The following is a 24,858-nucleotide window of genomic DNA, read 5'->3' on the forward strand; positions in this document are numbered from 1 at the left end:
GGAGAAAGGCTACCTCCATCCCACATGGCCCAGAGGCCATCCAGGAAGCTGCTGCAGGCCTGGGGGCTGTCCCAGACACTCCCAAGCTCCTTGCCCTGCCGGCGCCGCAACCCAAGCTCCTTGCCCTGATGCCAGCTCCGCCTAAGCTCCTTGCCCTGTCAACACCGCCCTTGATGAGTGCCTTGCCGGTTCCATCCTGGTGGTCTGCGGGGGTTCCTGTTAGACCAGAGCCTCGCTGGTTCACCGGCTCCGCCCTGTCCCCCTTCCGGGACTCCTGGACTGCCTACATCACTTTTGAGGGGGACTAATGTCAGGGATCTGTCACGTCAATCTAGCGTTATTCATGGTTGTGTGACAGAGCTCTGACACTCCCGTCATGTCGTTGTTTTCATATTAGCGCGCTGCTTCGAACCTGCTCGAGCCATGCGCTCTCATCTGCATGTAATGTTTCATGTTGGAGCATGGTGTTCGGATCCTGGCACTCATGTCTTGCTGAGTTTCGGTTTCGTGTCGGGGTTTTGACACTTGTGCTCCATGTTCTGTCTTGTTCTGGGAGCGTGCAGGCTCGAGTTCACTCGTCCTGTTTGTGTCTTGTTCAAGCACGTGGCTTGTGATTGGTTTGCTGGCCATGTGCTTGTGTATTTTGTTATGAGTCTGGTTCTCCCCTCTGTCTCTCCTTTCCTTTTCCTCCCTCTGCTGGTCATTACCTCACTCTTTCCCTTTCCCTCTTCAGCTGTTTCTCATTTGTAGCCTTTTCGCTGATCCGTTCCACCTGTTCCCTCTCTAACTCGCTTGCTATTTAATGTCCTCTGTTTTCTTGCCAGTTGTCGGATTATTTCATCGGAGTATGATGCTGGTGGCTTTCTACAAACCCTGCTGTATCCGTCTTGTCTTGTCACAGTCCTGTCTACAGTCAGGTTCAGGTCAGCTACACCTTATCACTGCCTATTAACCTCTCTACTACTGTGTCCAGCCCTCCCGCTGTCGAGGATCTACCTGAGCAGCGCTCAGAGCATAGCGGCCGCCCAATACGTGGGGACGAGAGGTCAAGGCTCCGCTAGCCGGTCTCCCTGTCAACCTGCTGCATTCCAGCCGTTCACTAAATCAAGAGAGAGCCACTGACCCATTCATCGAGGACCCTCTACGGAGACCGTCCCGTGATCTATCCTTTGTTCTTAGCTATTTGCCGTTTCTGTCATGAGTGACCTTTTCCCTGCATAACCTGCAGCAACCTGTGTTCCCGTTTACAGAGACTTGTGTCGTCGCTCTCTCAATAAACTCTTTCATTGCACTTGGATCCTAGCTCTTCGTTATTACAGAATAATCCGACCATCACATGGATCCAGCTAAGGAAAGAACCATTCACACGGCTGTCGAACTGCAAGGAGCGATGTTAGGAAGACATGATGAGGAACTTACCGCTACTCGTCGTGTGGTCGAGATGCTGGCCGCTCAGCTATCTGATTTATCCACCCAGGTTCAGTTGCTCCGGAGAGCTTCTCCGCCCTCTCCTGGGACGCCTGATACACCGGAGCCGCGTGTGAATAACCCCCCGTGCTATAGTGGAGAGCCCACTCAGTGTCGTCCGTTTCTCACGCAGTGTGAGGTGGTTTTCTCTCTCCAACCAGCCACCTATGCCCATGAGCGAGCCAGGGTTGCCTATGTCATCTCCCTTCTGACTGGGCGTGCACGCAATTGGGGAGCAGCGGCGTGGGAGGCGAGGGCGGAATATACCATGCGCTTCGATACTTTCATGGGAGAGATGTTGCGGGTATTCGACCGTTCGGCCCATGGTGAAGAGGCCTCCCGCCAGCTTTCCTCACTCCGTCAGGGAGGACGATCCGTGGTGGATTACTCAATAGAGTTCTGTACTCTCGCGACCATCTGCGGGTGGAACGAAACAGCCCTCACGGCTCACTTTCTGGAGGGACTGAGCGCTCAGGTCAAGGATGAGGTCATTGCCCGCGAGCTACCTATGAGTCTCGACCAACTCATTGATCTCGCTATCCGGGTGGAGAAGAGGTTTGATCAACGTCGCCGCGTCAGAGGCGCTGACTCCACCTCCCGTTCTACGGCTGCAGCGACTTCTCCTCCCCGCTCTACTCCGGTTCCAGAGCCGATGCAGCTGGGCGGTCTGCGTATATCAGCGAAGGAGAGAGAACGGCGCCTTATCCATCGACTTTGCCTGTACTGCGGATCGGCCAGTCACTTTGTTTTGAACTGCCCCGTAAAAGCCAACGCTTGCCAGTAGAAGAGGGGGTACTGGCGAGCGCAACTTCCTTGATCTCCTCGTCCACGTCCTGCACATCCATTCCTATAACCTTGAGCTGGGCTGGTACCTCCGTTTCATGCAAGGCTTTAATAGACTCTGGAGCTGAGGAGAATTTCCTCGACGAAGCTTGGGCACGTAGACAAGGTATTCCGTTGAGGAGCCGTAAGCAGACCACACCCCTTTTTGCTTTAGATGGTAGTCCTCTGCCCAGTGTCGACCTTCAGTCTATCCCGTTAGCTCTAACCGTTTCTGGTAACCATCATGAGACCCTTTCCTTCCTAATTTTTCATTCCCCTTACGCCCCGGTAGTTCTAGGTCACCCCTGGTTAGCCACACACAATCCTCACCTCGATTGGTCTAGTAATAGTATTCTGTCATGGAACCTGTCTTGTCATGTCAATTGTCTGTTAACCCTTCTGTCTCTCCCATCTCTGTCTTTCAGGAGGAGCCGGCCGATTTGACTGGGGTTCCGGAGGAGTATCAAGATCTGAGGGCGGTCTTTAGTCGTTCCCGGGCCACTTCTCTTCCTCCACACCGTCCCTATGATTGTAGTATTGATCTTTTACCCGGTACTTCGCCCCCTCGTGGTAGTTTGTATTCTCTAACGGGTCCTGAACGCAAAGCTCTTGAGAGTTATCTGTCTGACTCGTTAGCCGCGGGAACAATTGTCGCATCGTCTTCGCCTGCAGGTGCGGGGTTTTTCTTTGTAAAGAAAAAAGACGGCTCTCTTCGGCCCTGTATCGATTACCGGGGGCTAAACAAGATTACTGTTAAGAATCGTTATCCCCTGCCGCTTATGGCATCCGCGTTCAAGCTTTTACAGGGGGCTAGGGTCTTCACTAAGTTAGACTTGCGTAGCGCGTATCATCTGATCCGCATAAGGGAGGGGGACGAATGGAAGACTGCTTTCAATACCCCTCTTGGGCACTTTGAATATCGGGTGCTTCCGTTCGGCCTCGTCAACGCACCTGCAGTCTTTCAAGCATTTATCAACGACGTTCTGAGAGATATGCTTACCGTTTTCGTCTTCGTTTATTTAGACGATATTCTGATTTTCTCGCCGTCTCTCCAGGTTCATGTCCAGCATGTTCGCCGTGTTCTCCAGCGCCTCCTGGAGAACCGTTTGTTCGTTAAGGCCGAGAAATGCACGTTTTATGCCCACACCGTCACCTTTCTTGGTTCCGTAATCTCAGCGGGGGGGATAAGCATGGACCCCGGTAAGGTACAAGCCGTTACCGAGTGGCCCATTCCTGAGTCGCGAGTCGCGTTGCAGCGTTTTCTTGGATTCGCCAATTTCTATCGGCGCTTTATACGCAATTTCAGCCAGATAGCCGCGCCCCTTACCGATCTCACATCGAATAAGACCAGCTTTAGGAGGACTGAGTCTGCTCAGCGGGCTTCTGATCGTTTAAAGCATCTATTTACCTCCGCGCCCATTCTCATGACTCCTGATGTATCCAAACAGTTCATAGTCGAGGTTGATGCGTCTGAGACGGGCGTTGGGGGCGTTATTTCTCAACGTTCAGACTCTGATAATAAGATTCATCCGTGCGCGTTTTTTTCTCGTCGCCTCTCGCCTGCGGAACGGAATTATGATGTGGGGGATCGTGAACTCCTGGCCATTCGTTTAGCATTAGACCAGTGGAGACAATGGTTAGAGGGCTCTACCGTTCCGTTCATAGTCTGGACTGATCATAGAAATCTAGAGTACATTCGTTCTGCCAAGAGACTCAATGCGCGCCAGGCACGCTGGTCGTTATTTTTTGCTCGTTTCGATTTTACTATCTCCTATCGACCTGGCTCTAAGAACGTCAAACCAGACTCCTTGTCTCGTCTATTTGACCCCTCTGGCGACATCCCCACTCCCCGGGAGATAATCCCTCCGGGGCGAGTGATTGGTGCCGCTGTCTGGGGTATAGAGAGGCTCGTTAAGCGCGCACTGTCCCATTCTATTACTCCGCGTAACGTTCCTAAAGACCTCCTTTTTGTCCCGGTTTCCGCTCGCTCGGCTGTAATTCAGTGGGCCCACTCTTCCAAATTGACTGCCCACCCCGGCGTTAGGGGCACGTTAGCTACGGTTCGTCAACGATTTTGGTGGCCCACTTTAGAACCCGATGTATCCGTCTTGTCTTGTCACAGTCCTGTCTACAGTCAGGTTCAGGTCAGCTACACCTTATCACTGCCTATTAACCTCTCTACTACTGTGTCCAGCCCTCCCGCTGTCGAGGATCTACCTGAGCAGCGCTCAGAGCATAGCGGCCGCCCAATACGTGGGGACGAGAGGTCAAGGCTGCGCTAGCCGGTCTCCCTGTTAACCTGCTGCATTCCAGCCGTTCACTAAATCAAGAGAGAGCCACTGACCCATTCATCGAGGACCCTCTACGGAGACCGTCCCGTGATCTATCCTTTGTTCTTAGCTATTTGCCGTTTCTGTCATGAGTGACCTTTTCTCTGCATAACCTGCAGCAACCTGTGTTCCCGTTTACAGAGACTTGTGTCGTCGCTCTCTCAATAAACTCTTTCATTGCACTTGGATCCTAGCTCTTCGTTATTACATATTTGTTTTGTGTGAGCACATGGCTTTTGTCTTAGTTCCTGTGTGCCATGTACTCTCATGTCAATTGACTTGACCCCACCCATCTTGTTACATGATTATTGATTTAATTTGCCCCACTTGTGTTCCCTTGTTACCCTCATTAGCTCCCTATTTATACTCCTTGTGTTTGCAGTCTTAGGTGAGTTCATTGTCGAATGTTTGTTTTTGCTCCTCATGTCCTGCCTTGCCAGTCAAGTTCCTTTTTGTTTCCCTTACGGGATAGTTTTAGTTTGTTTATTTCATTTTATTATTAATAAAGAGCCCTTCTCTCTGCAGTACTGAGTCCTTGCCTCATCCCTCTACCCCAACCCTGACAAATGGTGTTTCTTTTAACTACCTGTTAGTAACTACCTGTGTTTTTAGTAAAACACAAAGGCAACACTAAATCGAAAACAATCACGTAATTAACGAAAGACAAACAGAACTATATGATCTCCTTTACCTGAAAATAACATTATTTAACATTTCCCATTAGCATTCACAACACACACACTTTAATATACGCAATTTAAATCATAACATGCTCTGGGAATTTTCCTGCCCTATGCCAGCATGTTTGAGATTTGCTGCTACTTTTTGTAAAACTAATTTGTTTTGTTCACTATTATGTTATTCTACCACCGTTAAAAATACAGACAATAGGGACGAGTAGAAACCCTGATACCAGGTCCTGCTAAAATTCAACTGAAGACCTGTTGTTCCTGTTTTACACTACTGCCAATGACTTAAATTCATCATCTATCAAACAGTACAACCCATCCGGCAACCACAACAAATCACTTCAGATTAATTAGCTCCTTCTTAACTTTACATAAAGGGTTTCAACTATTTGACACATTCAAACAAAGCTTTGAGATTCAGCTCTTCTAGACATTCACAAAAACTAACCACTAACACACCACCCTTGTCTTATTCTAGGTGTGTATGCAGTATACTAAGATCTGGTATATGTACAGACAAATTCAAACTAGGTTTTTAACACTGTTAGGAAATTAAGTGAAAATAATATGAATGATTATTTAAATATTAATTATATATTGGGGTGGGGTGGGGTGGGGTGGGGTGGTGCTAGCGCAGTGGATAAGACACATGTCTTTGGTGTGAGAGACCCGGGTTCGAATCCACTGTGAGACACCAATGTGTCCCTGAGCAAGACACTTAACCCCTAGTTGCTCCAGAGGTGTGCGACCTCTGACATATGTGGCAATTGTAAGTCGCTTTGGATAAAAGCGTCAGCTAAGTGAATAAATGTAATGTAATTTAATATTATATTGGTTAAAATTACAATATTGTGTCTCATTTCATTCACTTGCAAGAGTTACCAAATCCCCAAATATATGTTAAAATTGCAGCTCATGCAAAGAGGGAGTTCACTGCCTTTATTGTAAACCGTAATGCTGAAAACACAGCATCATAAGCTACTCGAGTGTAAATGAACAGTGTTGCGCTTCACTCTGAAATATGCAGTGCAACAGACTACAGGCCAGATTTACTAACAGCTTGCACCAGCCCAAACCGTCTTTTGGCATTAATAATATTACTGTCAGGATTCACTAAAGACACAGTGAAAAATTATCATGGAAAAAGACGTGGACAGTTATTTTGGCGTCTGATTTGCATTTACAGGAGTTTCCCTTTCAGACGCGAAATTTATGGGAGGAAAAGACTATTAAAATGAATCAAGCAATGTGACGCAATGTGCTCGTCAAAAAAACTGTATTTGCGCCATTATTTAACCTCCAAAAAAAGCATATCTTAAAGCAGGCAGTTATTTGCACTGCTCTTGGGAGATTGTGCTGGTCATTATGGAAATCATCTGGCTATGTCTGTGTTCTTTAATGTGCGCACTGTCAGTAAATCACACGCAGAAATTTCCCCTGACATCAGCGCAAAGAGCTTGATTGACAAGTGATATGACCAATCAGAATGTAGTTATATTATGCGCCACTGCTGCAGTCTGCCTTCTTGCCCAAAATCAATGGCCAATCTCCATGATAAAATGGGGTAAAAAAGATTGACTGAATTGAAACTTTTTCAATATAACTAAATATAAAAATGTGCAGAGGGTTAAAGTGATACTCCACCCCACAATCAAAATTTTGTCATTAATCACTTACCCCCATATCATTCCAAACCTGTAAAAGCTACGTTTATCTTCGGAACACAATTTAAGATTTTGGATGAAAACCGTGAGTATTGTTACTATCCCACAGACTGCCATCAGTGGTTCAACCATAACGTTATGAAGCGGCGAGAATACTTTATTTACGCAAATAAAACAAAAATAACTTTATATAGTGACACTCGGTGACGCACTGCCAAGAAGGCGACGCCCCACTCCACCCATTTTATGCTTCAAAAACTCTCTTAAGAAAACTACGGATGACTTCACCGACAATATGTCCATATTTTTATACAATCTCTAAAATACTTTCTGATGTTCATTTATGTTCATTTCCTGATTGCTTATATATGAAAAGAAGTTCACGTGGTCGAACTGAGGCAATACAGTGATCGGACATGAGACATTGAAGAGCCAAAAACGGTATATGTGGTTTGAATTTCTTTAAAAATGACAAAATTTGAAAGCTGAGAGTCCTGAAACTTGCTTCATATCAGAAGTAACCTGCTCTTTATTGTCAGTCTGCACGTTGTCAGTTTCCTCTTTGCTCTGCGATGTATTTATAGTACCTAAGGAGGGCGGGTCTCTGCAAATGGTCAATTACGCTCTAAGGCAAATTTGCCGTTAAGTAAATCTGGCCCAACATATTTAAATAAATCTCAAACTTTTGTGATTTCGCTAAACCCGATCTCATGAATAACTCATTTACATGGCAGCAGTTTTTTTGTATCAATTTGTATGATGTGAATCAAAAATGTACAAATGAAATCATGTATACTGATATATGAATTAGCCATCATTTCACCAAAACATAAAATATTTACAAAATGCCATGTGACTGTGTAAAAATACACTGTTTTATCTCTTTAATGTTAGGATGAAAAGTGTAAATATATATATATATATATATATATATATATATATATATATATATACAGTACAGATAAAAAGTTTGGACACACCTTCTCATTCAAAGAGTTTTCTTTATTTTCATGACTATGAAAATTGCAGATTCACACTGAAGGCATCAAAACTATGAATTAACACATGTGGAATTATATATGGAATTATATACATAACAAAAAAGTGTGAAATAACTGAAAATATTTCATATTCTAGGTTCTTCAAAGTAGCCACCTTTTGCTTTGATTACTGCTTTGCACACTCTTGGCATTCTCTTGATGAGCTTCAAGAGGTAGTCACCTGAAATGGTCTTCCAACAGTCTTGAAGGAGTTCCCCGAGAGATGCTTAGCACTTGTTGGCCCTTTTGCCTTCTGTCTGCGGTCCAGCTCACCCCTAAACCATCTCGATTGGGTTCATGTCCGGTGACTGTGGAGGCCAGGTCATCTGGCGCAGCACCCCATCACTTTCCTTCTTGGTCAAATAGCCCTTGATGCCTTCAGTGTGACTCTACAATTTTCATAGTCATGAAAATAAAGAAAACTCTTTGAATGAGAAGGTGTGTCCAAACTTGTGGTCTGTACTGTATATATATTTTTTTTTTCTTTTTTCTGGTTCATTATGAAACTGTTGAGGGTTGCCAAAATCTATTTAATGGGAAACCCTCAGCTAAAAGGTTTTTGTGTTATTTTTTTTTGCACTAAATCGTAAGCTGCTTTGATGCAGCTTCTGCAAAGAAATATAATGCACGTGTGTTCTGAGTTGAGTGTGCAGATTTAAAAGATAAATCTCCCATCACACAACTAAATATTCCTCTCTCTGGCTCTGTAAAAAAACTAGAAAATATATTTGATTATAGTAGGAAAAGTTCTCTGGTTATTTCTAGAGTTGGGGTTAAGGGGGTGTTGGGGGGTGGAAGAGATGCTTCCTTAGCTGGATTGGGTTTCACGGGGACCATTGTCTGGCGTACAGAGCTCATTGTGGTCAGCTGTGTGGGCCACACCCAGTGAGGGATAGTGAGGTGATTGTGTGCATCAGCACAGGGGGACACAGCCAAACCATTCATCATAGACTGTTTACTTAGCCTTTTCAGGAGCCCTCCAAAAACCACACGTAGCAAATATGAGTTAATCCTGCTGAGAGCAGACAGGAACACCTACACACACACACACTCTCTTCTTAGCATCTGTGGGAGAGACATTGTGTTTATACATAACATGCGAGAGGTCAGTGGTGACAAAGCTTTACACATTGTGTGCGTGAGAGGGTCAGAATCTCTCACACACTATTTTAACTTCGACATATACAATAAATGCTCTCTGAAGAGTACCACACCATTTCACGAAGAAGACAACTAGGATAGAAAGACTCTTGATTAAACAAAGGAAGATGGAGTGAGGTGTGTGGGAAGATTTACCTAGCTATAGAAGCAGTTTCTTTTACATTAAACACCAATAATAATAACAATAATAAATGACCTGCAAGGGTACGTTGTACAAAACAAACTCTGTAAAAGATTAAAAAAAAAAAACAGAAGGATTGCTGGGATTACACAGGAATGTTCGACTTCCTCTATCCCAGAAAGGGGGAAAAAAAGAAAAAGAAATATGAGTACGCGAAAGTTTGCCTCAACTGGCATGTGCTGATTTGAATGAGGCCTATTTGAGGTTATGTGTGGGGCATAAACCTCGATCAGATTGCAGTGCTCATTGGAGTAAAGTAAATATTTAACATGCATTTATTCACTAACATGGAAACAAAGGATGCTCTATGTCTGGGATGGAATGCTTGAGTGCTTCAGTGGCCGGCGGGCCTGCGGATTGTTAAGACTTGAGTGTGTGTGTGTGTGTGTGTGTGTGTGTGTGCATTTAAGGACATTTTTTATAACTTCAGTGTGGAACCTTAGAAAGAAAGAGAACGCTGAAATTTTTCTGCTGATAAATTTAGTGAGCTATGAGTGGGACCACATGGAATCATAATATTCTCAGCTCCTTTTAATTAAATTTTACATTGCTTTTCATCCCCAGCAGTCCACAAAATTCCATCTAGTACTAATTATGAGCTAAGAATTTGAATGCAGGATCAGTGGATGATCGAATGCAGCATTGGTGAGGTTAAAGTCACGGTAGTGACAGATCTTTCTTCCATGTTGCTATGTTTATCCAATTTATTTATTGACTGATTGATTGCAAGTAACTGTAAAGCTTGAACAGTATTCCCAGACTGGTGCTTTTGGTGCCACTGCTTATTGTCTCTAGTGACGCCTAAAGTGTTACTTCAGTGTTGATGAGAATGCTTATGGTATGTGTACATTAAACCATCTAGCCTTTCAATAATCCATTTAATTGCATGAACAAAGGCAGTCAAACACATGAAAGTTTCATCTTTGTCCAGTGTCAATGTTTTATCTCTACGGTGGCCGAGACAGCTCAACACGCTGCAACGTAAGAAAACGCATGCAAATTGAAAAAACATTAGCAAATGAAGAAAACATCTTCATCAGTTTGACAACACAAATGTTGCAAATCATCACAACACATGCATATAACGAAACGCGCTGCAAATCATCACAACACATGCTATTAACAAAAGCGCTGCAATTAGCACTGACCACAATGGAAATGTTTCAAGGAGGCCTCAAAAAGTGTCTGACCCGATTTGGATTTGTTTATCGTGCAGTGGCTACTGGTCAGTGGAGTTGTTGGTGAACTGAAAGCAGTTTTTTTTTTCATGGTGTTTTTTAAACACCATGATTCCTTTATCTTTTGGATATTATTAGCCTAAATAAGCTAAATAATTACATGATTAAATGTAAAACCTTACTTAAGATGGCTAACTTTAATATTCTCAACTAAATATAAGGTTAATGAAAATAAATTTGCAATGCTTCATTAATTGTTTCATAATCTGTATGTGCTGTGAGGATTTGCAGCGATTCTTAATTTATATGTGTTGTGAAGAATTTGCAGCGCTTTTGTTAATTGCATGTGTTGTAAAGTATTTGCGGCGTGTTTCGTTATATGCATGTATTGTGATGATTTGCAGCGCGTTTCGTTATATGCATGTGTTGTAATGATTTGCAGTGCGTTTCGTTATATGCAAATTTTGTGATGATTTGTAGCGCGTTTCGCTGTATGCATGTGTTGTGATGATTTGCAGCGCGTTCATTGTATGCAAGTGTTGTGATGATTTGTAGCGCGTTTCGCTGTATGCATGTGTTGTGAGGATTTGTAGCGCGTTTCGCTGTATGCAAGTGTTGTGAGCATTTGTAGCACGTTTCGTTATATGCATGTGTTGTGATGATTTGCAATGCGTTTCGTTGTATGCAAGTTTTGTGAGGATTTGTAGCGCGTTTCGCTGTATGCAAGTGTTGTGAGCATTTGTAGCGCGTTTCGTTATATGCATGTGTTGTGATGATTTGCAATGCGTTTCGTTGTATGCAAGTTTTGTGAGGATTTGTAGCGCGTTTCGTTATATGCATGTGTTGTGATGATTTGCAATGCGTTTCGTTGTATGCAAGTTTTGTGAGGATTTGTAGCGCGTTTCGTTATATGCATGTGTTGTGATGATTTGCAACACTTGTGTTGTCAAACTGATGAAGATGTTTTCTTCACTTGCTGATGTTTTTTCAATTTGCATGCGTTTTCTTAAGTTGCAGCGTGTTGAGCTGTCTCGGCCACCGTATATCTCTCTGGAAGTTAAGACTAATAAAAATGAGGTGCAGCTATCTCATAACCCTCTCAAACAAGTAGTCATCAGTGCAGGCATTTATTCTTGTTGCAGTGTCCAGAAGTTGATTGTAATGTTTGTCTTTTTGACTGCAAAATAATAGCAGGTGTGGTTAGAAAAATTGGGCTGTACACATTCAATAACATGAATATTATACAGATAATGAAATTCATGTTACATGCATATCCATACTTTGGACTTGAAAAGACAGGCAGCATTGCCAGAACATCACTATCATGCAGCTCCACTGTTTATCACTGTAACTAGGTAACGACTCAGGACAAACATTTTATTCATATTTTTGACATGTTTGATTCACCAACAAATCTGTATACACACCAAGAAAGGCACTTGCCTTTTATACAACAGATGCTAAGAATGCATATTTTTGTTGTGGTTGCTCCGAACACAACAAACTCACAAAAGAAATGTGCACCTTGTTGCTAAGAGATGCATGACAAATTAAAACAATGTGTTCTAAAATCGCCTCAAAATATCAAATGTGTTTGATATTCTCCAACTAGATGGAACTGTAGGGCCACATTTACTAAATATGGTCAAAGTAAAGAACAGATCATTTCTATAATGACCAATGCAATCTACCAGGAGTAGCGCAAATTAGAATAGGGCTTTGTCACTGCATGTCTCTCCTGACAGAAGAGGGTTTGCGCTGGCGCAAGTTACGCCAAAACTGTGTTTGCTCTGGTACAATCTGTAAGTAAATCTGGCCCATAGTTTGAAGCTAAAAAATGTTGAGTCTGTTCCCATCATACACTATATGATTTTCTGTGAAATCTGTCGACTCAAATCTGCAGACAGTCTCTGACTTTGGCAGCTATGTATATCGGCTCAAAAATCTAGGTAAAAAATGTGTAGTGTATTCCAGCCTTTAGAAACAGCTCTCAAAATTGTGACCAGGAGCATGCAAACATGCAAACTATATGCCAACACTGGTTTACAATTTAGGAAAGGTCATGTTCATACTGACAGCAACCATACTGGAGTTCACAAGATCCTTCAAGCGATTGGCTGGTGTGCCCATGAGGTAAGAAGAATGCTGTCATACCAACCAAACGAACCGCAACTAACTGACAAACAGACTTAGGTCACACCAAAAGTTCTCCGGATAAAATTGACAAATGCATAAATGTAAAGTATGAGCAAAAGCAGTACCATGTAAATGTTGTAGATGAGCACCTGCTGTTGAGATGAATAGGAATGCTAATAAATAACTCTCTACAGCTATTATAGATCTACTTGGGAGGAATTTTTGAGGATTTGAAGACATCATTTATCAGAGAGAAATATTCCTGTTTAGTCTCTGTATTAAGTCGCAGATCAAACAAGTGTACACACTGGAGTGAATGAAGACAGGATGGTGACAGACATTTTTCAGAGAGAAGAGTGCATTGTCCAGGGGATAGCCAGCACTAATTACAGTATAAATGAGAGGATGAAGGGATGAAAACATGTGGATTTAGAGCGGGTTAATGCCTTGGCTGCTGTAAAAAGGCTGGAGCACTTGAGTAAGCAGCACTATGACTGATCCAGAACAATGATTGTATTCAAAGACTATTATCTTCACAACACAAAAAACATATGTACATATACAAACTCACTTCAGTAGAGCAGAGTACAGTGGAAAACACATCTCCACTGCCAAGAAGTAGATGAATGACCACACTAACTGCAGAGAGGTATAGGGAGAGTGCAGGAGAATATGGGAGACAGGTTAAACATGAGTGAAAATGAGGCTCGATTGGGGATTTGGTTTCTGCAATCATATGCGGAGGCTCTGGCTGTGCATTAAAAAGGCAATACTAGACTTTGTTCTGTGCTAGGGATATGATAAGTCTGTTTTATATTCAGAAAGATAGCCAAATAGAGCACACAGCTGTTGTGAAGCAAGCATTGTTTAGGGAAGTATAGGTAGCTGCCTTCATCATACCTGCAAACTCTGGACTGGCAAAACAGTATTTTGACCAAAAAAGTTTTCTTAAACAATAAGTGTCATATTGCAGCCTAATAAATGATTACGCATGTTCTATATAAAAAATGGCAGACGGGCTGAATTAAAAATGCTAATTCACTCACTGGTGGTAGGTGCCACTTCTTGAAAATCAGCGGCTACCCTTGTAAACAACGCGGTGTCACGCTCATAAACATTGCTTTACTAAGTAAGCATAACACAGATGTGAAAAGAAAAATAGCATCAAAATGGAAACTTATAAGTGACTGCAAGCGTATGGAAGATTCAAGTCAATGGTTTCAATAGTCACGTTGTACTTAAATAATCCTAAAAATAATTATAAGTGCGAAAGAGTATAACAAAGAAATATTGATTGAAATTTTGCCAAGATGTATTGTTTCCTTTTTCAGTATTAAATAAAAAGCAAACTTTGTCGTAGTATTTGTAGTCTTTGAAGGACACTTGCAATGCTTTAGAATCATCTTAAAGAGAGTAACAATGTTCTGCTAACTACTTTTTGGAACAGCATCTGCATACATACAGTAGTTCTCCAAAAATGCCTTAAAATGATGTCTGGACAAGTGAAGGACCAATGTTTTTTTTTTTTTTTAAGTCCTGTAACGGACTAAAAAGCTGTATTTTTTAACAACGAGGCTGTTTATATTGGAACCGAACTAAATCATAGTAGTGGCCACCTATCGAGCCTCACAGCAGTCTGAATCGGTGTTTGTGAAAATGGACTTCCTGTTGCACAAACAGATGGAGATGAGCTACATTAACGCTGGGAAGACAAACAACTCAGCTCAGTGTAGCGTAGAAAAAAAAATCGAGACGGGGAGAAAGAGAGTGTGAGATTATCTCCATGGGAACATTGATTCTACATTCAAGAAGCAGAATTCTACAGAGCTCTACTTGAGTTAGTGATTATGTTGTGCCTTCATATTTACAACACAGCAACATGGATGTGTGGTTGTTAATTATTATAAGCCTTATTTGCATTAAATTAATATATTAATTATAATCGTTCATCCTATTTGTCAACCTCAATTCAATTCAAATTCAATGTAGATGCACCAAATTTACAGTTGAAAATGTGAACAGAAACCTAGTTTAATTATTATTATAAGTTTTAAAACATTTTTGGGTTGGAACGATAACTATGATGGTAATTATATAGACACCAACAGACTACTAATAACATTGTGTATAATAAGCCTGCATTGCAGTTATGTCCTTTGTCGCTTTAAATGCTAACACACTTTATCAATATAATTGCCAATGTTTTCATCATTAATCATCATTCCGAAAGTGATTCCAACAATCATTATCATGATATGGTGGCGATTGCTATATTAAATGTGAATGGCTTTGGTGAATGGAATCGGTTTTGAGTACGTTTGACAGAGCTCTATTTTAAGGCCTTAGTTTTTTGTCTGGGGTGAGTGCCGAAAACCACAACCTCTGTCTACATTGTGCAAGTCATGATGAGTACATCCACCCAGACACATGAGCTCTTTTTTTTCCCCACATGCAACAATGAGCCTGCAGTGATTGTGACTACAGATTTTAATGTGCTCTGAGGGAGGGAGGCCACAGGTATGAGATCTTGATGTTTTACTTTGAGCCCATGTTACTGGTAGCAACCAAAAGCAGGATATGAATAAATCACTGTCTTCCTGTAGGTATACATGGGGAAATAATTTATTCTAAACATTGTTGTAGTGTCCCGAGAGCCCATGGAGCAGCTAACAGCACACTAATGAAATGAAACATTCCAGCACTGAATCCTGGGAAAGTCCACTCTCATTATCCTTACAAGCTCTGAATATGAGACAAGACACGTCCATGTCCTGGCACTTCTCAACATCTGTGTTACAAGGTCCAGACTGAAGAATAAAAATGATTAATGGAACGGTTCACCAAAAAAATTACAATTGTGCCATTATTTTTTTTTGGGACTCTAGGAGAAAAACTGGACACCCCTGGTCTTGACGCAGCATGTTTTGCTATATATTATATTGTATAATTATTGATGTATGTATGCAGATCAAATTGAATATACTTATATCAGTCCTTTTCAGATTATTAATCTCTAAGATTTTGTACAATTTATAACAAATTATAATTTAACTGAAATACAGTAGAGAACGATTTTTGTTAAATGAATAATGGTTTAAATTTTAGTCTTTTTGTCACATAAAAATGAATTTGCTTAATGTTGCTTTATGATATTTGTATGGTATTTTGTACCATGTTTTTGTACATTTGGAACTCAACAGTGTCTGTTCCCATACATTTTCATTGTATGAAAAAGAGCAGTGTGAGCATTCTGCAAAACATCTCTTTTTGGGCTACACAAAACTCCATATGTAGTTTAATTATTATTTTTTTTAATAAAATTTCATTTTGGCTGATCTAACTAAGTTTTAACATAGAAAAGAGGGCAGTTACACCCAGACTAGTCTAAAAACATTTATTTCACAATTTCATTATTTCTAATTCATGGTTTTATATTTAGAGGTTATAAACTTGTGGCTGTGACAAGGCATCGTCAAAAGTGGTTTCATATACAAACTGTGCAGTGATCTAAAAGAACTGAGATATGCAGATGAAAGTGAAAAAAAGAAAAGAAAAGAAATGAGGGCTTACTGTTAATTTTGCACACTTAATTATAGTTGGGATTTTACACTCTCCTCAGCTGTGAAATCTAACCAGCTGTGATTAAATCACTCTCTTCCAAACTGTCAGAGAGCACTAACATGGATAAAATGCTCTTTCACAGTTGGAAGTGAGAAAACCACTGAGGAAATACAGTAGAAAATAGTCCCTCTCTTTTAACACATAAAAAAACTAACAGTTAATATAATACATAGAATTGTTCTAAATAGAAGACTACACGCCACTTAAAGAAAATGTGTCACCAGCTTCATGACTGCACTCTGTGGCTGCACAAGTAGGGTTTATGTTTGTGTTTGAGGTCAAGGGCATGTGGCTGTTTGTGTTTGACATGGCAGACTGGACTTAGAGCCTTGTTGATTTAAGATGAACTGATTGGCTAAATTAAAATGCTCTCTAATCCTTGGAAGGTACAATCGGAGCAGGATTAGGGCCTGAGCAACTGTTGGAGGCGGATGGATGTCGCAGCAAAGCAGTGAGGTCATTCTTTCAGCACGATGCCCTTCTGCTGATCAGAGAGCAATTTTATAGTTTGCAGTTAATAGGTGAGGTTAATTACAACAGCTGAGGATAAAAATAGGCTGCAAGCTCAACCTGGATCAGTGTTTCTGTCACAGCTTCAGGAAGTATCACCATGAGACCTGACCTCAGACAACCTTAAACAGCCCAAAATACCCAACACACCATCTGATCCTGAAGCGCTTCATTAAAATAATGCAGTTTATCAAAGAGGGTGACAGTAGAAAAATGCATTTTTTGATGGATGTCCATGTCCCCCCCCCACCCCCTGTGTAACAAGCCTGTGGTGACATTTCTGCAAAATATGACATTGCTTCTTGCACGTTTTGTGACAATGTGACATGTACAGTAAATGCCACTGTAAGTGTATTCACTTTCATCCAAAACAGATGAACGTCAATCCATGTTAGTTGTATGTATCTGGCAGTTTAGTTAGAGGCACTAAATATTAATACGTAATTACATTTGTGTAGGTAAATAAAATACAACCTACATTAAACCCTACCCTAAACTTAATCAACAGTGTTAACAAAACCAAACATAAGTTTTGCTTGAAGGCATACCCCAGGATTTCTGCAGTAAAAACCAGAGATACATTCTGCATGTAATCTTATTGTGTACTTAATAAGAGTACATGCAGAATAGATCTCATAACAGTAAACTGGATGAAGCTACACCCACCAAAAATATCCCAGTGGATATTAGAAAAACTTAAATCTGTTTACTTAATGGAATATATGACTGCCCAGCTCGAACTGAAACTGGATATTTTCATACAAAGGTTGACACCTGTCTTGATGTATCTTTACGCAATGACAATGAAGTGATTAGTTAGGATCCATGTTCTATTATTTGATTTTCACATAACGCTGTATGTGTTTTGCTTCTACTCTTTTTTTGTTGTATTCAATTTTTTTCTTTATTCAAGTACCTGCTATTGTCAGGGAATGTTTAGTTCCCTAAAGTTAACAACAGTATATTAAATCTTCAGAGCTTGTAAACATACTGTATGGCTGTGACAATGCGAGAAGTTTCACATACAAACACATAGCCAGATTTTTTTTATGTATCTGTTCACTGATCTGAACAAAGAACATGCTTAATCAGAATAATTAAGATCTAATCAAGCAGTAAGAATGATCAATTCATTCATTTATATTTAAATGCTGTCAAGTGCTTCTTATTTTATCAAGTGGGAAAACCATAATGCCAACCAAAAAGTGTGTTGCTTCTGTGACCATCTGAGAGAACAAAGACAAAAAGCTGTCAAATGCAGACATTGATGCAGGAGGAGGAGCTGCAATGTAGAAAATCATCTGAGAGAATCTGCATATAGTATATCCATACCTACACAGTGTAAACAAAAATCTTACAATTCTATGAGTTCTATGTCAGATGTCATGGTTAATCACGAAACCCCTGCAGTGAGGGTGAGGGGTTAATCAGATGTGCTGACTCACACGCCGCTTCTGCAGCGGTCAGCAGGACAGAGCAGCAAGTGGATTTAACAGACAAAGCAGCCATAGATCCGAAGAGAAGGGACTCACAGGTTTAATCCAGAGCCTCATTCTTAATTGAAGGATGTAATGTGTACTTGTTTTGTGTTTAAATACTTCAGTGCCACGTTAATATGTAGAGACAACTATAAGTAAGCCATTGGTATGCTGACTTCCTGAAGAGTTTAAACAATATGGATCTATGACGTTCTCAAAACACTGCTCTGTTTAAGTAAAAACAGGGGCTTCCTGCTATCTAAACAAGTGCATATTCCATTTGTATGATACAAAGTTACTCAAAAATCTGTAATCTTTTATGCAAACCCTTTTACTTTTCATCTTTTACTAAAAGACTTTCAATCATCTCCGGAACACAATTAAAATGTGTTTACGTCTAGAAACACATCAAGCCTCCCGTTTGAGCTTCCAAACACTGATGTTGACTCTTCATGAATGTTTGGTGATCAATATTATATCTATATAAAAGCCTAAATGTGGATCTATTCACCATATTCAATTTTTGTTTCTCTTCAGCAGACTTGGTTTATATGGATTCATTTTAAAGTGTCTTTATGGACTTTTTGAAGCCTGAAAATGTTGATTGCCTAGACTTGGACGGGTAATGGATGGATATGATAGAATATTAAAACGGAATATTCATTAAAAAAATGTAATAAAAAACAATAAAATCTTAGCTTTTGTTCTGAGGATGCATACAGGTCTTACAGGGTAAGTAAAAGATTTTTATTTTTGGGTGAACTGACACTTAATAAATAATAAAAATATACACTTTACTAGAATGGCTATACTGTATTTATTGTGTACGTGTCTGTTGGAACTCACCAGACCAGATTTTCCCATCTGCAGTGCATCATGTCACTAATGTTGAAACTAGCTTGCTTGTGTGGCCATGCTAACATTAGAAAATAAACACAGCAGCTTAGTCAAGGTATTTCCAACTTCTGGCTATAAATGAGATAATATTTTTGGAAGAATGGGTTTCCCTCGAAAAATATATTTAAAATTAAAAAAAAATATATATAATTAAGTCCTGTGATAATTTGTTGAATAAGTCTATTGCCTCCAACATATACTGTATATACATAGGAGAGGGAGTCAGTTTTTAGGAGGCTATGAATCTCTTGTAGGAGTCAGGGAGTGGACAGTGATTTAGAGGAGATTCTCATTTCAGAGCTTGCGGGAGATCTGGAATGTGCGAGTGTTTGCGGGCGGTTTCTTACTGAGTTCTCTGTCCGCAGTGATGGCTGGCCGCCCGCCACTAAAACCACACCGACTGTCCTGCCAACTAACTCCAAACAGATCAGCTTGTGTAATCTCCTTACACTTTCCCTGCTGTGCTGTTGCCATGAAGCAGATCTAATTAATTAATGCAATTAAACACATCTGTCGACAGCTTTGCCATCAACACATTTTTGCTTAGCATTTTCTTGTCTTTTTTAACAAGCGCTACCTGGAAATGTATCTAATTTCCATCCCTCAATATTTAGGATGGAACATATCCCAGTTTTTACTGCGTAATTGGAGGGAACTAACTACATTTGTACGTGTGTTTCAGTCCACACGGGGGAAAGAGAGAAAGAAGATTTTTGTTTTAGGATCATTCTTTTCTGGAAAACTACTGACTATCTGATTAAACTAGGAGATTACCATATGGCCTAAACAAAATCAACTCAAACACACGTAATAAAAACTTTAGCCACTGGCAAAAAACTTCAACAACAAACACAGATTGTGCACAGCCTGAGCAGAGTGTTGGGGACCGTGATGAGGAACATACGTTAGTCATCGATGCTCTGATAGCACATGCAGTGCGGTTTACAGCCCACTGGACAGCTGGGATCTGGAAAAGTATAGTTTACTGTTCATTGCTTCCTTTTAACAAACTTAAAGGTATATTGTTAAAAACGACACAAAAGCCACTTTTGTTCAATGCCAGATTCACAACCTCATCAGAAGTGAGTTTTTTTTTCTTACTGCAGTAAAACCACAATGCCACCAGTAATATTGAGAATTCATGAGCATGTGGGAGTGTGGAGGTCTTTACACTTTGAGCATTTGGTAAATCAATTAATTAGAAAGAATTCAGGACCTGGGGCATTATGCACCTAGTCGCCATCAGTGACAGTTCTGGCACTAAGACTGAGTCATGATAGCCTATGGTGCAATTTTGTAAAGTAAAGTGTCTGGGTTCAAACTCTGATACTGTATAATAACAATTATAGAATTAACGGTAGCACTTTATTTTACAGTCCTGTTCCTCATGTACATACTATGTACTTATTATAGTAATTACAATAACTATGTAATAACTAGGTACTAACCCTGAACCTACCCCTAAACATAACCCTACCCCATGTAGTTACCTTGTATTACCAGAACTTTCTTAGATAAATACACTGTAAGTACACTATAAGTACATGTTATTACACGTACTGTAAAATAAAGTGCAACCGAATTAACCAAGCAAAACTGCAAATGAACTTAAATGTTGCCTCAGATGCTCTCTGTTGTTCTTCAAACATGTTGCACCTGTGATCTGCAATCACCTTGGTTGATCTAAAAATGTTATTTTCACAAATAGCTGATATTTAAATTGATATAAAATACATAGTATTAGTAGATTCAATGTTTCTGTGTTGGGCAGGAAGCTCAAAGAAACAGAGCAATGTTTTGCAAAGAGCTGAAAGAAGAATCAAAAGAAGCATAAACTAGTTTTAAAAGGGAAAATATGATAGAAATTATGAAAGGGCACATATATATCAATTCTCGCTAGCTACATATTTGGTATTAAGTTTATCATTTTAAATGTTTTCAGTAATTTTGTTTAATGTTTGTGTTAAAACACACATGACATATTATTCTGCGTTCACACCATATCGTAATTACCGTAATTTCGCGATGACAACATGTGACGTTCTACGTTCTCATGTCCTTGGTCTCGGACTTATACTTTTCTACGGCAAGACTATCAACGCCTAAACAGAGCCTGCGGTGGTCAGGTGGTACAGCGGTCACTGGTACAAATCGTAGCTCTCAGAAAACTCCCAGTCCACAAGCTGTAATTACTAGTACTACGTGGACGTGACCACTTTTTACGAGTCAGAATCTCCTAATTATGGCAATTCCGATGGCATGAACAAACCTTTATACATGGCTCACATCACATGAGTTGCACATGCACAGTAATGTACACTTCTGCATTAAACTGAGAAAAATAAAGAGAATGGAAGGAAAGAAACATACTTCTATAAGTATTTGATCACAACTAATCATGAGAACATAACACATGAAGATAGTCTAGATATTTATAATATTTAGAAAAATCTAAATATTGAGAAAATCCCCTTTGATGTTTTCCAAATGAATTCTTAGCAATGCAATGTTTTGATATATTTACAATAGGAAATGTACAAAATATCTTCATGGAACGTGATCTTTACTTAATATCCTAATGATTTTTGGCATAAAAGAAAAATCGATCACACTAGATCACATCGATCACAAAGAAACTAATCACAGCGACTTAAGAGGTCCAGGGTCACATATTCCCTTGACAAGTACACAGTCTTGTCAGATTGTTAAATACTTTATTTTGCTTCAAATCAAAGTTTGTAATGTTGTGTTTTCCTTTGTTGCTGGTTGGTTTGGTTCACAGCACAACACTTTAACAAAGACTAAATCCCTTCAGGAAGGTCACTGAAAAAGTGTACAGTGTACACACTGCAGCAAGCTTAAAAAAATGCAACCAAGATGGTGCAGGTTGAGATGTGACAGACTAAAATATTAAAAAACAAAGCATTTTCAACTAAGATTTGCATGTCTTGTATTTTTATGCTTGTCAGAGTATGTTTATGTTAGTTTAGTTTTAAACTCTATTGAAATTAACATTAAGTCTCGTCTCTTGTGTGCTTCACGTGAGTAAATCTATTTTGTCTTGAGTAAATTGTGCAGATTTACCCTGCTGCTCTGAGAACATTAACATAATGAGAGATTAATGAGGCCTGTTTAGTGGGAACTCATATATGGGCATCAGCTTCCCTCTCATCTCTGCTATCTATAGGTTTCAGCACTATCTGATAGAGCACCAGCATTATAATGGAAACCATATGACAATCTGCTATATATAAAGCCAATCAAGCCTTAATCATGACACATGTCAGCATGTAAAGGCCATTTATTACTGGCTCTCATCATAAACTCTCCATACACTGAGTAATCTAAGTGTCTGCTATTAAAGCCTGGTGCACACTGTACAATTTTGGCCATGGTTTTAACATCTATGACAAATTTCTCGGATCCTAAAGGATTTCTGTTGTTATAGTGCAAAATTGCGAGGCTTTGATGGCCTAGTGGGACATGTTCACAGATCGAGAATTGATGATCTTTGTGATGAACAAGAAGCTTTGGACTTTGGAGACCATTCAAAAATCATAGTATTCCATTAAATTACAAATTACCCCAAACTCTTTCTTATGTACGTAATGACTTCACCCAGGTTGGAAGATGCATTTTTCAGTATGTTTGTCTTTTTGTGGTTTGAATAAAGTCATCTAGAGAAAAACTACAACATAGATTTTTTGACTCTTTTGGACTACCACCTGAAATTTGAGTACAGAATGACATGTCAACTGCTGGCATGGAGTCATTTCGCTCTGGAGTTGGTTATGGACAAAAACTGCACACTTTGACAGGGAATAAATGTCTGTCTAAAATATGATCATAGTGTGACCAATCACAGTTTGTTTGTAAGAGAAATTCATATACGGTATACAACTCTGTTAATGACTTGGGCGGGGAGGGGGGAATTTACTAATGATCATGATGTATGGCAGTGTTTTTTACATTTACATTTATACATTTAGCTGACGCTTTTATCCAAAGCAACTTACAATTGCTATATATGTCAGAGGTCGCACGCCTCTGGAGCAACTAGGGGTTAAGTGTCTTGCTCAGGGACACATTGGTGTCTCACAGTGGATTCGAACCCGGGTCTCTCACACCAAAGGCTTGTGTCTTATCCACTGCGCCAACACCACCACTCGCAGTTATTTGTTCATTTTTTGGTTTTGATGTAAAAAATGCAGAGAGTGAACTTTGCTGCTGTACCATGGGTGCAGCAGGCACAATTATATTACACAGTGCCTGAAAATAGTCCCCAGCTAGTTTGTGTAGTTGCAGTTGCAACTACTTGTGTAGTTGGGTGCCACCGATAGTTCCTAGTCATATCGGCCTAGAAAATCGCAACTTTTTATTTTCCGTTGGTCTTAGTACACGATGTAACTACAGAAGGGCAAGTTTTAAATAGGAAAAATATAGAAACTCTTCGCTACCGGTCTAATCAGATTCAATCATCTATGCTAAGCTAAGCTAAGCTAAAGTGCTGCCGCCAGACTCGGAGATCGGCCGAATGGATTCGAAAACGGTAAAACTCAACTGTTCAACTCTAGGGGAGTTGGAATTTCAAAAGAGTGGAGTGTTCCTTTAAGATTCATTTTCATCCCTTGAAATGATAAAACTGACCGTTTTTATTTACAGTTGTTAAGACGCCATTTTATTAAATGAATCTACATTTAGGATAAAAAAATGAGTTAATTGAATGCATAGAGTATAATAATTACAATAAATACTATAATTATAATACATTTCGTTAATTTTGTGCATAAAATAGCGAGATATGCTGTTTTATCTGTTATTGCAATCATAAAACTAAAAAAATATTGAAGGGCCCCAGTGCGGTTACCTCGACTGTACTGCCGGCCCTTAAGCCACTGCTGGAATTACATGGACCTGAATTTAGGGTGTTTAATAGCCAACAATCCATGTTGATAAATATATAGTGTTACATCAGAGTCTAGCTGCTGATCTGATGTGAGATCCACAGAGGACATGTGAACTCTGAATGTGTATTAAAAGAGATGAGAGACACACGAAAGACTGGCTTCTGTTTCATTTAACATCACACACAATGTTTGAATCCTTTCAACTGTATCAGATATCCTTCCTCACTGTTCCTGTTTAATGGCTTCCTCTGTCTAAATATTTCTGTGTTGTTAGGGGAAATGGTACGTTTAATAACTCAGACAGAAGAAAGCTGGCGACTGAGGTACATGTCTGAGCAGATCTTCCTCTTCAAAGACAAAAACAACAACCAACTAATGAGCATTCAGGCTTTCTCCAATATTTGGGGTGCACTACTGAGGATCCAAGGAAATCGAAACATATTAAATATCTGGGAAATGCGTTACAGTAACTGTATTAACTAAAATTAGCAACCCAGACTCATCACAAAAATGTGCCTGTGATGACATTTCTACAAAACAATATTACATTGCTTCTTGCATGTGACATTGTGAAATGAAATGTCCATTGAGTACCGCTAAAAGATTGTATTGTTTTATTCAAAACTATTATTGAATGTAAATCTGGCAATGTTTTATTCAGTTGGTATTTGTATGCTGTCAGACATGTAGAACACTGTTTCTTTGGGACGCTGATGGGATTAACATCTTAGTAAAGCCCATCAGCAATTTAAACAGTTCAAAGTAATTCTGAAGAAC

General features: G+C 40.1%; 1 protein-coding gene across 1 annotated transcript in view; it reads right to left on the bottom strand.

Moving 5' to 3' along the window:
• LOC132158058 (protein PTHB1-like) overlaps positions 1 to 24,858 on the bottom strand; it is a 126,262-nt gene that overhangs the window by 20,898 nt on the left and 80,506 nt on the right. The gene's annotated exons all lie outside the window — the stretch shown is intronic.

The sequence above is a fragment of the Carassius carassius genome, chromosome 15 (genome assembly GCF_963082965.1).
Source record: "Carassius carassius chromosome 15, fCarCar2.1, whole genome shotgun sequence".
Taxonomy (NCBI): Eukaryota; Metazoa; Chordata; class Actinopteri; order Cypriniformes; family Cyprinidae; genus Carassius; species Carassius carassius.